The 14,227-nt window shown below is 37.1% G+C and overlaps 1 protein-coding gene across 4 annotated transcripts in view; it reads right to left on the bottom strand.

The window, feature by feature from the left end:
* Window positions 1-14,227, bottom strand: part of SMURF2 (SMAD specific E3 ubiquitin protein ligase 2) — a 67,676-nt gene that overhangs the window by 39,497 nt on the left and 13,952 nt on the right. The window lies entirely within an intron of this gene.

Below are 14,227 nucleotides of genomic sequence, written 5' to 3'. Positions count from 1 at the left end.
GGGAGGAATACTTGCGTTTGTTTTCCCCTTGGTATTTTTAGTTGACAATCTCATAGGAGAACAGACTAGATTTAAATAAATAAATAAATAAAAGGTCAAAGGGGACAAATTTCATATAAAGATGCCAAGGTACACACAGAAGACTTCTCACAAAATGCACCACTGTTCAACAACATAGGCTTATCTATTATCACAGGTTTAGTAAGCAGGAAATACTAGATTCCCCTGTGAAACATTAAAATATTTACTGATAACCCAAAAGGATTCTTGGGTATTAAGTGAATGTGTGAATTCCCACAGCTAGTACAAAAAATAAAAAAAAGTGGGGGTGGGGAAGAGGTATTTGGTTGGAACCAATGCTGCAGAAGACTCCTCAGTGTATGATTCCCTTGGATGTTTTTTCTATGAGATCGCCAGTATTTACTACTACCAGGAAATGCAAAGACAGAAAAGTGCATCCAATAATCGCATCTCACAGACACCACCTAAAACCAAACAAAATTGGTCATGCTTTCCCCCATAGAATATTCTCAAACTGATCCTGCAGGGCTACTGATTCTCCAATATCTTTTACATAAAATTACTTTTAAATAAAAGTAAATGGAGGTAGTCCATGAGCACTCTCATGGAGATTTCCACGGTCAGGGCAGAAGAGCACCATCCTGAATAGTTCTGCATGCTAGCACAGTCAAAGTTACATATTATTCTAAATCAATGGAATTAATGTTTTCCCAATTTTTATGTTCATAAAGATGGGTGATTTTAGTGAAACTGCTTTCCACGGGAATTCAGCACTGTAAAATCTAGGTAAAACTCTACTTGGGTCTAATGAGTTTTGGTCCTCCATAAAACAGAAGGGGACACCTATTAATGACTACAGGTAGTCATAAAACAATCCCCTGCACATTGACATATACCACAGGAAAGGTATATATACGCTCCCAGGGAAGTTTCAGCATATTAGTTTGATGCAGAGGGGTGCTAATAACAATACTGTTAACCTGAAAAAAAATTGCCTGGTTCCAGGTGGTTATTAGTTTTGGGGTTTTTTTAGAAAGATGATAAAGGTAAAAAAAATTGTTTCTCTCCATTCAAAGACACAATGGTAATCCTAAAGCAGAGCTCTGTTTAAGGGATTTTCACCCAATAATTCCACTGTAAGCAGTGAACAGTAGTAAAATACTAACAGAGAACCAAACAGTTTAGGTATTTCTGATACCTGGAGTTCAAGCACGTATAGGAAACATATTGTCACATCACCATCTGCTCCATGAAACATTCAAATAAAGTCCTCAGGATGGTGTAATAAAAACCCACAGTTACTAAAGACTTCCATGTGGCCAGCAATTTAAAGTCTACTCTAGCCATACAATTGATAACAACTTAAAAGACATTTAAAGGAACAGATAAGACAAACTTAGAAAAATGCTTCTGCAGTTCCTTAAGATTTTATTACACCAAGAACGTCCTCAGCCTGAGCTGTCAACAGACACCACTCACCCAAGAACTGAAACAGGTTACTGCTCATCTGCCACCTTTCATCTAGTGGTGAAAGACTTCAAGTAAAATAGATGCTTATATAGATGGCCACTTTTTAAATATATCTCAAAGGATATATTTATTTGCACAATTTCACCCATTACAAGAAACGGGAAGCGTCAAGTGAAGCTGAAGGCTTTAAATCCAACAGTTCAGTAAAAATTCATCTATAGCACAGTGAGCCATATAGTATGTTCCTGAAATTGTATAATGTCCAAAATAAGATGTTTGACTAGTCTTTTGAGAAAGAAATTGCAAGGTTAACTAATTATAAACACTTCTTTTCAAAATATTAAGCAAGCCTGCCAGTGCAATTTAACCGAAGTCTCATTTTTATAAGATTGGGCACATGCACAACATACAGACTAATAACCATTTCCCCAACAATTAGCCATGAGTGAACAAACTAATATTTTTGGCTCAAGATTTCCCTCTCTAGTAACCACATTTAAGGAAAGTCACATGTCAACCCACTCCGGCTTTGTCAGGTTAACAAAACAGGAGAGATGCTGAGAAATCTTCCATTAACAACACCCTCTCTGCCAGGTATTTCTAGGTGAAAAAGCCCAGGAGCATCAGCTCAATTCTAAGTGAAACAATCTTCCGCCATGCACAGAGCTCTAATCTACCTCAAGACTTTTTTTGGACAAAACTTTTCCCACTGGTGGGAAAAGTACCAGAGTTTATGCTCCACTTTTCTAACAGTTTCAACACTGTATTAAAACCTATTCTGAATATTCTGATAACCAACTGATTAGTAGTTCCTTGAGAATAAAACTAAGGAAGTTTGGTTTCCTATGGATTTATGTTTTATGGTTGACTGAAAGCTATAGCTGAGGCTTTTCCCACCGGTAAGGCATTTAGACAGACACTCTCCCACGCAGACTCTCCAGTGGTCTAGCAACATGGGATCTCTCGCTGCAGCTTTTTCCTCTCATTTCAGGTCACTGCTAGGGTCTCCTCTTTATCCAGGCAACAATCCGCATAAAACTCATGGCACTTAATTATCTTTGAGGCCTCTATCCTATGTCAAATTTGAGCTAAAGATTCAAAAACCAGAAAGAACCATAGCAAGATTTATTTTCTTTGACAAAGCCAAGTTCGAATGCTGATGGTTCTGGACCCAAACCCACATCATTATCAGATCTGTGGAGCTGCACCATTAACAGATCCTCTAAAGGCACAAGGGCACTGAAGAAGGTTATTTGTTATTTCTACGTTCTTGGTTTAAAACACTTTTTATTAAAATTATTTAAAAAAAAAAAAAAGTTAAGCTATTTAAATTTGCACTGAAGGTTTCCAGAAACTAGAATACAAAACAACGCCTGTATATATCGACATTAGTTTGGGGAAAAAAAAGGGGGGGTGGAGCATTGTACCATAAGTGCATCATCAAAAGACATTAATGGCTTCTAGTACACATATGTAGATAAAATATTTATTACAAAGTATCAATGAGTCAGTGGATAGCTATGTTTTGTATTTATTATAGACTTCCTGGGTAGTCCACAGAAAAGAGAACATTAATATTCCAATATGAAGGAACAATATATACGTGCCAAGACAAACATGCACATCAGTTTTATATACTATACGTTCATTAAATATCTTTTTATCATGCCTTATGATCTCATTCTAACATATGCTACTCAGGTCAGTTCACAGACACCTCAAAACAGCATAATATTATAAGCTACCTAGTCTCCTTCCATGACTGCTTTGCTACACATAGTTCTCAAATACTCAAAAATAGGAATTAAGTGAATCATGTTTGCCAATTTCCTTTTTCCGATTTGTTACTCCAGTGACTGACAAAGAATGGTTTAGTGAAAAAAACAATTTAACTATTGCAAGTAAATGCAAAATATTTAATATCCCCAAACTCCTGTAATCTAATTTATGTGTTAGCTATTAAAATTTACATGCAATTATAGAGGGTGATGAAATAATTGTTTGAACCCACAAAAAAAACTGAAAGGAACTACGATTATTGAAAATGTGAATTTTATAGAAAGATAAATATTTATCTCATTTTCTGAATTCCTCTTACTCTTTTTGCTAGCTACTGAAGAACTCTTGTTACGACTGCTTTTTACTTTGGAATCACTTTTACAGAAAAATCAAACTTTTTAGGACATCAAACTGTTGTTATGGAAGGTACCCTATATTACACATTACCACTCTTTTATATAAGTATTTCAAAGTATATTTATTTCTGAATAGTAAGTATATCTATAACACAAGGTCTCCATACTGAAAGGGAAGAACAACATGAAGTGGAAAGGAGAGTGCCATTGTAGGAAGCTTGCAATGAAAACAAGTCATAAAGCGCTATGAGATTTCACAGAATCACCATATCTTAGAGATGATCTAAGAGTCTTCAATGATCCTATTCACCTTCAATGGCTGGATAACAGACCTAGGATGAGCGTTGAGGAAGGCAACATTAAGAAAGAAAATGTTATCTGAATTTAAGGAACTTGGACATTAAAGCGTAATGATCTTGTATTCAACCCTCACAGGTATTTCCAACTTATATCAAACTGCTTATAGACAATCTGTTCACCACGTTACTTTGTACTCATAGGTACATTTTAGTGTTATGTTACCTGTATGTTTGTACACTCTCATCTGTTATAACGTGTCTCTTGATCTATTACAAATTACAAGGTTTAAGTGTGTTTGAACCCAGCAACATGACGTACGAGCACCTCAGGGCTACTGTTGTAGACGATCACAACAGAAATATAGTGGGTTTAAAATTTCTATATTAAAAAATAATATTGCTTATGCTATCTTAAGTAAAAAATTTTCACTGATACTATCAGTGAAACATACAGGAAGACAAGTAAGAAAATAAAAAGTAATCATAAATGTCCATGGAAGCAAGCACACCAGCTGAAGAAGCAGAAACACATAATCACCACAATTAAAACTCATTACGTGACTTAGTAAGAAAACACCCTCCCATCTCATGTCAGACACCCATAACCAACCAATACTGTGTCAACAGACAGCCCCGAGTTTATAGGGGGAAGAAAAGGACTGGGTCCAAAGCTAAGATTATGTTTACTAATCTTCTGGCTTTTCACGTGTCATCACCATAGAAAAACTAGTTCAGCCTTCTGAATCCAACCAACGGTTCTAACATTGTAATTCCTGTTGGTTTTTTTTCTTTCCCCAAGGGTTTTTCTCCAGAAAAAGTGCTTGTTCCAGGACATATGTAACACATGGGATAGCGAGGAGAAGGACAGGCTGCCTATCAATTTTTACCACAATAGTTCATTTTGAAGACAAGGCTTTCTTCCCCCTACAGAAACACCATCTTTTATTGAAAGCCATTAGCATTGCTTTTTGTGATCAGATCCCAGTTGTTTGCATGTAATACGCAGCGCAATACAATCACTAAAATAAGTCCCAGCTGTAGAAACACAATGCTATGCTGTTGCTAATGTGTGTTGTACTGATAATGAATGGTCGTCTATGCTTTAATCTGAATAAAGCTCCCAACTGCTCTGCCTCTCCTTGCCAAAAATTCCCCTTCCTCCTCCAGACTGTGGTTGCATTCCTATTACACTGCTGATTGGAATGAGCCTGCTTGGGGGAGGGAGAGGGAGGGAGACAAATGAACGCACACACAGGCCCCTCCTCGCCTTCGGATGGCTGCCCCTGGGACCCAGAAATTGCTTGGGGTGTTTGAACCTATGGCTGACACGACATACTTTTCTCCATGTTGTATAAAACTCTTCATAAATTTACTTATTTATTTTAGAAAAACGACGGGCAAACAGCACACCGTGCACAGGTTCCAGCAGGATAGCTCAATACTTTAAACGTTTCTAACGAATTCCTACTGTTTTCTTCCATTGTTGGCACGCTACCGAGAAACTGAAATTTTTCTGCCTGCATTCCCTCCTTGGACCTGCCTAAATTCCCACATGGGGAGATATAAAACAGGAGGTCTTCAACTATTCATCAAACAAAGAGCTGTAAGTAACACCATACAGATTTGCAAATACAGCTGTTGAGGTAATAGCTTCCTCAATTAAGGTTTTGAAATAAAATTGTTTATCCCAACTACTCACATTAAATTTGGTTTTACAATTAATCTCTCATGATTTTTTTCACTTTCATTTCCTTTCAATTTTCATTTCTGTTGAAAGGTGTTTTTTCTGCAGATGAACAAAGTGACAGAACATGATCATAAACTAAGAATTTACTTTCAGTTAATTAAATTCATGCATTTTAGAAGATTGCGATTGATTATTGTCAAGGAGGGACACACAAAGATAGGCAAACCTAACAAATACATGTTTTACAGGTGCGCAGGGGTTTTGAGTAAAGAAGGTATTGAAACATGAAATGGATAAGAATGCTGCAGCTGACCATTATTCTAACCATGATCACTGATCAACAGGAGCTGGAGGGTTTCACGTTGCACCTAACAATAAAGAGGCCTGCAGCTGTTCCTCTCTCATATCAGGTCTAGCAATCATATGGATGCAAGGTAGATCAGGAAGCTGAACTGTCTTAACAGAAAACTAACCTTCTGGGGAGATGGATTAGTTTGCCATTGGCTCCAAGAGCTGCGTTGACTTATCCTGCAGTCACACCACCCATAGATATAATGCAAAGGAAGTGGCAGAAGCACATGGCTGCAAATGAGGGAGGATTAGCCAGACTACCTTCCTGATGGCAACTTGCAGTTGCACTGGAAAAGTGCACTCCATACGCAGGAGTTTTTCAGCTCTAAAAACAAAACACCCCCCACACCCCCCAAATATCTTCATTTTAATGCAAACAGCTCATTTTTCCTCCTGTCTCTGTTTTGCACTTCGAGACATCTATTTCACTAAAACTAAAAAAAAAAAAAAAAAAAAAAAAAGTTAAAAAGCAGATTTTGCCATCAGGATACCAAAATAACCAGCTAACACCCTTCAGGTTTTCAGAGACAATCTTAACCTTAAACACTCAGATGGAGTTTTATTTTCTATTTCCCAAAGCACACTCAGAAGCATAGAATTAAAACACTGAAAAAAGCATTTCTCTTACAAGTATACGCACAACTGCTCCAAGGCTGCTCTATTTTACGTACTGACAGCTGCTCTGAGTCTCACAAAGCACTAGAAATTTAGAATAATCTAACGAGCTCTAAACTAGTTAGTACCAAACATGTACAAACACAGAGGCTGGCATACCTTTCTTAAAAAGGTTTAATTATTTTCCCCAATACTTTATCTGAAATTCAGTGCTACCCAAATTAAAACTCCAACCACCACCCTCTTCTGGGACCAGTATAGAGGCAGCACACGCCGAGACAAAGGTGCCATATGACATGCACAGGGAAGCCCAGTTCACCCAAGGACACCGGACAAACTGATGCTGATTTCAGACATACGCTGCTGGATTAGATTAAATGTAAACACTCTCCACCATTGCCTAGATCCATGGTTCTGCAGCAGGAAAGAGCTGCAGTGTAAGCACTGTCTTCTGGAGCAGCCAGGTAAACCTCAAACCACCATCACTAGCTGTTTCATCTAGATACCTTTTTCTGATGTGAATTAGGAAATGCATAACATGATCCCTTCTGCCCTCAGAGCTATGGGAGCCAGGACAACTTGGAAGGGATGGTAACTTCTTCAACAAGCACAGCTATCTTACCATGTACACTTACAGTTCATACTGGTAGGAAACTAATTTCCAGTTCTCCTTCAGAATTATAAACCTAGTTTAAAGTTAATGCAAATTTAGAATCACGTACCAATTCTAACTGTCTTACTAGGAATATGCGTTAGAACGATTCAGAAGTACTAATGAATTTTTAAAGTGCTATTAAATACTAACCTGTCGGGTTGAAAAAAAAAATTCAACACTTGTTCTAAGTGACATATAAAAGCATTATTGCTAGGCTGATAGCCAAACACAAGGTAGACAGCTTTAAAATAAACTCCTAAAATACGTGTTAGGATAACCTTAGTCCTAGAAAAGCACCTGTATCCAGAATTTCCTTTAATAATTGTAAAAATTCTAAATTGTCCCATGAACACATTTCTGCAAGTTCAACTTCAACACAAGCCAGATGCTAAATCTTTAATATACTGCATGTAAAATGAAACCCATTTCAAACAATCACATGCACCTGCTTATAAGCATTGTCAGTTGGAAATCTGTCTCAACAAATCACAATTATTCCTCTGGGACTAAACAATAACCTGCATTCAAGCACCAAACAGCAGTATGGACTACCCAGAAGTGAAAAATGTCCTAATAATGCAATATACTTTAAATCACTGCAAAATATGCCAGAAACTAACTTAGTAATGCTACATTTTTCTTTCCCACAGATTCACTGTATTAAATTCTGTCTATAAGAGTAGGTTGTGCTTTGACTGGATTTAGAATTCTAGACCCATATTACTTGCATGTAATATAACTCATGGAGATTACAATTCAATATTAAAACATCATGCATTTATCACAGAAGAATTGTTAATAAAGATGCATTGCATCACTGAATATAAACAGTTAAGCCAATAAATCATTCATCTCATGCAATAATAAAATTCTGGGACAGAGTCTCCAAGGCTATTTTAAATTCCCGTAAGGGGAAGATGACACGACAGCGACTCAAGACTCCTGCAGTCTGTGCCGGGGATGTCTGAATGACTTGTGGACATGGCCAGATGGAGTCTGCCTAGATTTGCCATGTTTAGACTCCTGTTTTAACATCATGATGTCTACTTCACAGTATTGTTCTACTGTAAACAAAAGGCTTCCCTTTCCACTTCGCCTCCCTTATTCCACTCCAAGCCAAAAGTAAAACAAAACACAAAACTCCCCACACCATTGAATTCTTCCTTCAAGCAACTAATGCATTCACATTTCCTAGATTCATTCAGCGATGGGCTTACTGCCACACACGTCACCAACTCTATTCATGTGTCCAGTTTATTTGATACGCCTGTCAGGAGGTAAAGGAAAGAAATTATGCTGCCCCTTTTGCAATGAAGGTAGCAACCCTCCCCAAGTATTTCAAATCTTACCATGAAGTTTTACAAGTCTCTTTTATGGAGATCCATGTTTGAACCAGTGAAATGGAATATGTAGATGCAAAACCTTAAGTTGTTTTTGTTTTGCCTTTTTTTTAGCTATATACCAAATATGCAAATTAAATCTGAATGATACAGGATTAAACCATCCCCATCAGGACTCTGTGTAAACTAGGGTTTCAGTCACAGCCTCAAACAGTGAAAAAGCAGCAGAAGTAACACGTGGGAAACTTTAAGAACACAAAGGCTATTGCGAATATTTGCATTTCCTGGTTTAGTGTGGATGGAGCCTCTCAGACCAGCCAGGATGTTTCTAATGCATAACTTTCATACACTAGAAATTCCACTTCACTTCTCCACCCTACTCCAAAATGGCCTAACCCTCGCATCTCGTCCATTTTTCAACATCTGAAAAACCACTACTGTACCATGAAGTCATCATAAATACACCGCTTACAAAGACTGAATACTATGCTGGTCACTTGGGGTGGGGAGGGAGGGAGGAAACAGCATAGCTTTAATTTAGCAGCTATTAGAATACTAAAAAAAAAAATGAGCAAAGATCAATTTTCAGACCAATTTCAAAGTTATCTGTTCTGCTTCTCACATTTGTAGTAAGCATAAAATTGTATTCCAGTAAACAAAATCAGGGTGGGAAACAGAAATCCATTAAAGATAAATGAACTCACCAGCTTTGCTGTATGATCCTCTCAATTATTTTTTTATTTTATCTTCCTGCAGTACTAAAAACGTAACACCCATTTTAAAAAAAATTTAAAGTAACATTAGCAAGATTAACTAATCTCAAACCTGCAGAGGTGGTTATTATGTGCAAGTGTGAGTGAAGTAAACTCTATTACAAGTATTAACTCAATTATCCTAGAAATACAGAAATAAAACAGTATGTAAGAACTCAGGCAAAGAAAAGGGGATACTCTTATGAATCACTGTTCTAAAATCTCACCTCAATCCTTAAAGAGTTGTTTGAAATCCCAGCAGCTACTTTTTAACCAACACCCAGTTTAGACAGAAGTGATTAGTCCAAAATTATCAACTTGCAAAATACTTGAGAGCACAGGATTCTTCCTCTGAAGGATGGGTAAATAAAAAACGTAACATGGAAATTTACCCATGTATTTCTCAACTTGTTTTGATAGGAAAAGGGCGGGGGGGGGGGGGCTAACACAAGAAACAAATTATAGCTCTGTTCCATCTGATGTATTTCGTACACCTCTGAAAATGTGCTCGGGGAAAAACACGCTAACCAGAAGCAGAGCCCTCGGATTTGTTTCACTGCAGTAGAACTCTCCACCGTCTGAATGATCTCTAGTAGAAGGAACAACAAAAGACATTCATGATCTAATTACCAACCAGACAAAAATGCCCTGAATTTTAAAAAGGGCTTCAGACAAGAGGCACCTGCAACTAACCCAGACTCCTGGGTATCAGGAATTGTAGATACGAGCAGCTTTCCAGACTGCAGGACCACTGCCATCTCTGTCCGGACACAGTCACACACTTGATTTAAACAGGAAGTCTCAAAATTCTGTCTCCACTACAGACATGATCCTGGGGGACACTGCTACTGCTGGGGCTTTTCTGGGAAGAGGTGAAAGGAAAAGAATCACACAAAAAAAAAAAAAAAAAAAGACACACCAAAAGCATGCACATCATTTACCCTTCATGAGCAATTCTCATGCCACTCTTCAGCAAAATGCTATAAATATTAGTTTTACCAACACTAACAAAAGGACTGTCAGCTGCTTTATAAGAAACAGTTCCTAAAACACAACAACAGCTAAGGTGACAACTTTCGTTAGGGGAAAAAAAAGTCAGTTCTGGCATTTCAAATATATAACTTGAAATATTTGAGTAATTTTTAAAAAATCATTCCCTAACAAAATAACCTTAATGTTAAAGAGTTCATGACAATCATGATTTTGATACTATCACAAGAAAAAAATCACTAATTAAGCATCCACCCTTAATCTAAACTGCTAGTTCAGCACAGTTCTGTTTTACTACTACACCTGATGTACTGAAATTATATTATATGGGGGAATACAGATGAGTGATGCACTCTTTACATCTTTCTGCATTATCATCAATATCCACAACTTCAGACATGGATTCTGATCTGTCTCCCTGATAATATGTGGATCCTGCCTCTTCCTCCTTTAATGCAGTTGAGATATTTAAGCACGAAGTCCCTATATTTACTTTTTGGGGGAAAATTGGTTTTAGTGGAATGCTTTCAACTCAGGAAACTGCCTCTCTCTCTAGAACTTGACAGTTTGGCTTCTGCCAAAAAAAAAAAAAAAAAAAAAAGGGTCAGCAGAAAGATGTGTGGACTATATACACACCTTTACCTGGTTACTAAGCTTATGCCTCTGATTACATAATTCTGTCTTTACCTGCAGAAATGCAATACCATGTAAGTGGGGAAAATGCCAGCTGCTTAAAGAAAGTACATACAGAAAACCAAGACATCACCATTCATACGTTATTAAAATTCTCATGTACCTCAGTCCAGTCTTCTTCCCCCCTCAGATACCATGAAGCCTCATCTCCAGGAACTAATTATATCAATAGACTACACAATTTATAAACTGATTTAGTTAAATTATTGCAGTCCTTTAATATGAACAGATTCAGTTTAGTTTCTCTGTGTAAACGGATGTGTTCTACAGTACAAATCCAAACAGTTTAAGAAGCTGGTGCTGTTAAACAGAGATGAGCTAATTGGATGAGCAATCCTATTTATTTCAACAAAAGTAAAACAACTTGTGTTAAAGCCATGTTCTTCTTGTTTTGCTTTGTTTTTAGACAAGTTGCTTAAATTATTTAGTCAAATCAGTACAATTTATACACTACTGTAAGAAATAAAAGGGATTTTAAAGAAATAGAACACCAAAAGATTCAGATTAAATAGCTCGCCAATACGTGAAAATAAAGAATCTTGCTCAAAAAAGCTTACCATGCAATTTAAACTACAACTTCAGAAATCTTTTGGGAAGATGCAATGTTCAAGTGGTGAAAAGACAAGAATTTTTTCGGAGAAAGAGGAGCACATGGTAGAAGATAACAAGCAGTAGAGAGTGAAGACTAAGAAAGATAATGGGAAGCAGGTGAGACTGAGGAGTATAAAGCTGATTACATTAACGTAAAAAGTATAACACTGTGAACCAATACTCCTAGCAGTATAGCAAATGCATAAAAATCCAGAAAGGTATTTCCAAGAAGTTAGAGGATATTTTATTGCTAGTCATTTACAAAGACAGAATGGCTTTCAAACGTAATGAGTATGCAAGTATTTCCATCGATCTCAAACACCAGTTACGAGGCTGAGTGGACATGATGGGGATTTTGAGGGGACACAGAAATGGAAAGCCCTCATTTACTCTGGTGCCTTTCACTCTAGAAACCCTCAGCCTCTTTCAGTTCCACTCACAAAGCGTTATACAAAATACCACTTCTCCTGGTTTCTACTATTTCTTACATGGTTGCACGTTCAAGGTAAAAGCAGCCCCAGTTTTCCAGAGGAACCTTTACATTCATTTCCTAGGCACACGGCTCCCTGGATATCTCTATTGCTAATTGAGTGCTATTCCAGGCCCCCCCAAATACAATTATTTGCTAAACAATATATTAACTTACCAAATAATATAATTTTTCCTCTCACAACTATCTTCTTACATCTCAATTATTTAATACAGAACACCTTCCAATGACCTAATTCCTTTAATTTCTCTATCATCTATGTATCTTCAAGCCAATACAACAATTTATATTAAAACAAGACCAGAGACGTGCTAAAACTCTGATCAGCTACATGAACAATGAAGGAACAAAGAGGGCACACGCCTTTTCCCCTTTTACATTCCTTCCACTAGCTTTGTAAACTGTACCTCCTTTCTGCATTGATTATTAACTAAATTTAAGAATTTACAAATATATTTCCTGTTTATCTTTGTGCATTGTAGACTCTGAATGGCATTGTCAATGTTAAATAGATACAAGCTTTTAAAATACTAAAAATCAAAATGCAGTGATCGCCTTGGAACTGGCACACTACATCAAACTACATCTCCAGCTAATCATGTATTTTCACTAAATATAAGCAAATAAACTGTACTAAGTCAGTTCACCAAGTTCTGCCAGCGTCACTCATTTCATGCTTGCACTCCAGACACGTAACAGTCCTCACTAAAAGGTGATATTGCCAAAGGGTCACAAGATGGGAATGCTTTTAGGATGCATGCAAACATTTTGTTATTTAACTAAAAGTCAAAAAAGTACCTAAACACATTCAAACTTACAAAAAAGAAATTAGAACAAACAAGTGAGTCACATAGATTTTGATCCTAAATACAGACTGCTGCTCAGGAGACAATAAAAAACACAGGATTGGAGAAGATAAAGTGTTAATCGCATATTTGGTGGTTTATGAGCCAAAGCAGTCTGAGGTTTAAACTGCTTCTGCTCAGTGCTCATCCCATTCAGAGACGATGAATCATTTCCCATTTGGCAACACTTCTGCCTACAAGGCTGTCTTCTGTGAGATTTCTCCTGTATCCTTGTAATAGATTTGCTAATTTAGTACACCTGACTTTGAGCAAAAGCTATTGTTGCCAGCTGTCAGACTAGACCTCGTCCTGTTTATCAGACACATCTAAACCATCCTGTTCTGCCCCAGTCATAGAAACAGAACACTCTTTACTAATCCCAGTGCAGTAAATTACTTTCTAATATCCTTGTTTTTCTTACTCTGCCAAAATACCAACACATCATAGATTTAAAGCAACAGCAAAATCAATTTATCCACAGCAGCTGGGCTCATACCAGTTTATCCAATAACCACATTTTTTTAAAGTCATATTTGCTGTTCTAGTCATTCTGTCCATGAATTCCTGAGTTTCAGCAGTAGAGGTTTGACTATTTTAAACAAAGGTAATATAGGCTCACAGGGAGTGCATTCTAGTTTTTTAGGCAGGCCTCCACAGCTCTTTGAAAGATAAATCAGAGCAAAACAAAGTATTAAACGCCTCACACACACTAAAACATTTCCTCATTTTCCCCAGGGCTTTGTGCATGCAAAAGAAACTGCATTACTTTCTGTTTATAAATATTTGTCTGGACAGCAGCTTAAAAGGGTAGGGGCAACAGAGAAAATATGTGGTGTTTTGGGGTTTTGTTTTGGTTTTTTTTAAACCTACCTACAGAAAATCTGGGAAACATATGAAAAAACAATTTGCGTATGACATTTTTACTCCTAAACAAAATCTACCAGAACTTAAGTCTTTACATTCTAGATTACATAAATCAGTTATACGGATGCAAAAAAGTATACTCACTCTTTTCAGGTTTTATACACTGCCCAGAATTCCTACTGCACTTTAAAAAGCTCACTGTGTTCACAGAAACACATACCCACCCATTAGATACTCTTTTGATACTTTTAGTCTTCCAAATTTTTTAAAATTCTGTATAATAAAAAGATGAGAATGCATCCACTCCGCTAACAAAAAATACAGAGTATTTACATCCCTCTCTCCCATTTTCAGGGGGCTGTGGAGCTGCTTACTCATCTCTAGCATTCAAATCTGACTTTGTTAATTCATGCTGAGCAGTCGAGGAAG

Source organism: Harpia harpyja, chromosome 14, assembly GCF_026419915.1.
Source record: "Harpia harpyja isolate bHarHar1 chromosome 14, bHarHar1 primary haplotype, whole genome shotgun sequence".
In the NCBI taxonomy this organism is placed as follows: domain Eukaryota; kingdom Metazoa; phylum Chordata; class Aves; order Accipitriformes; family Accipitridae; genus Harpia; species Harpia harpyja.
Note: the sequence above shows the minus strand (reverse complement) of the source record. Positions and strands in the feature narration are given on the sequence as shown.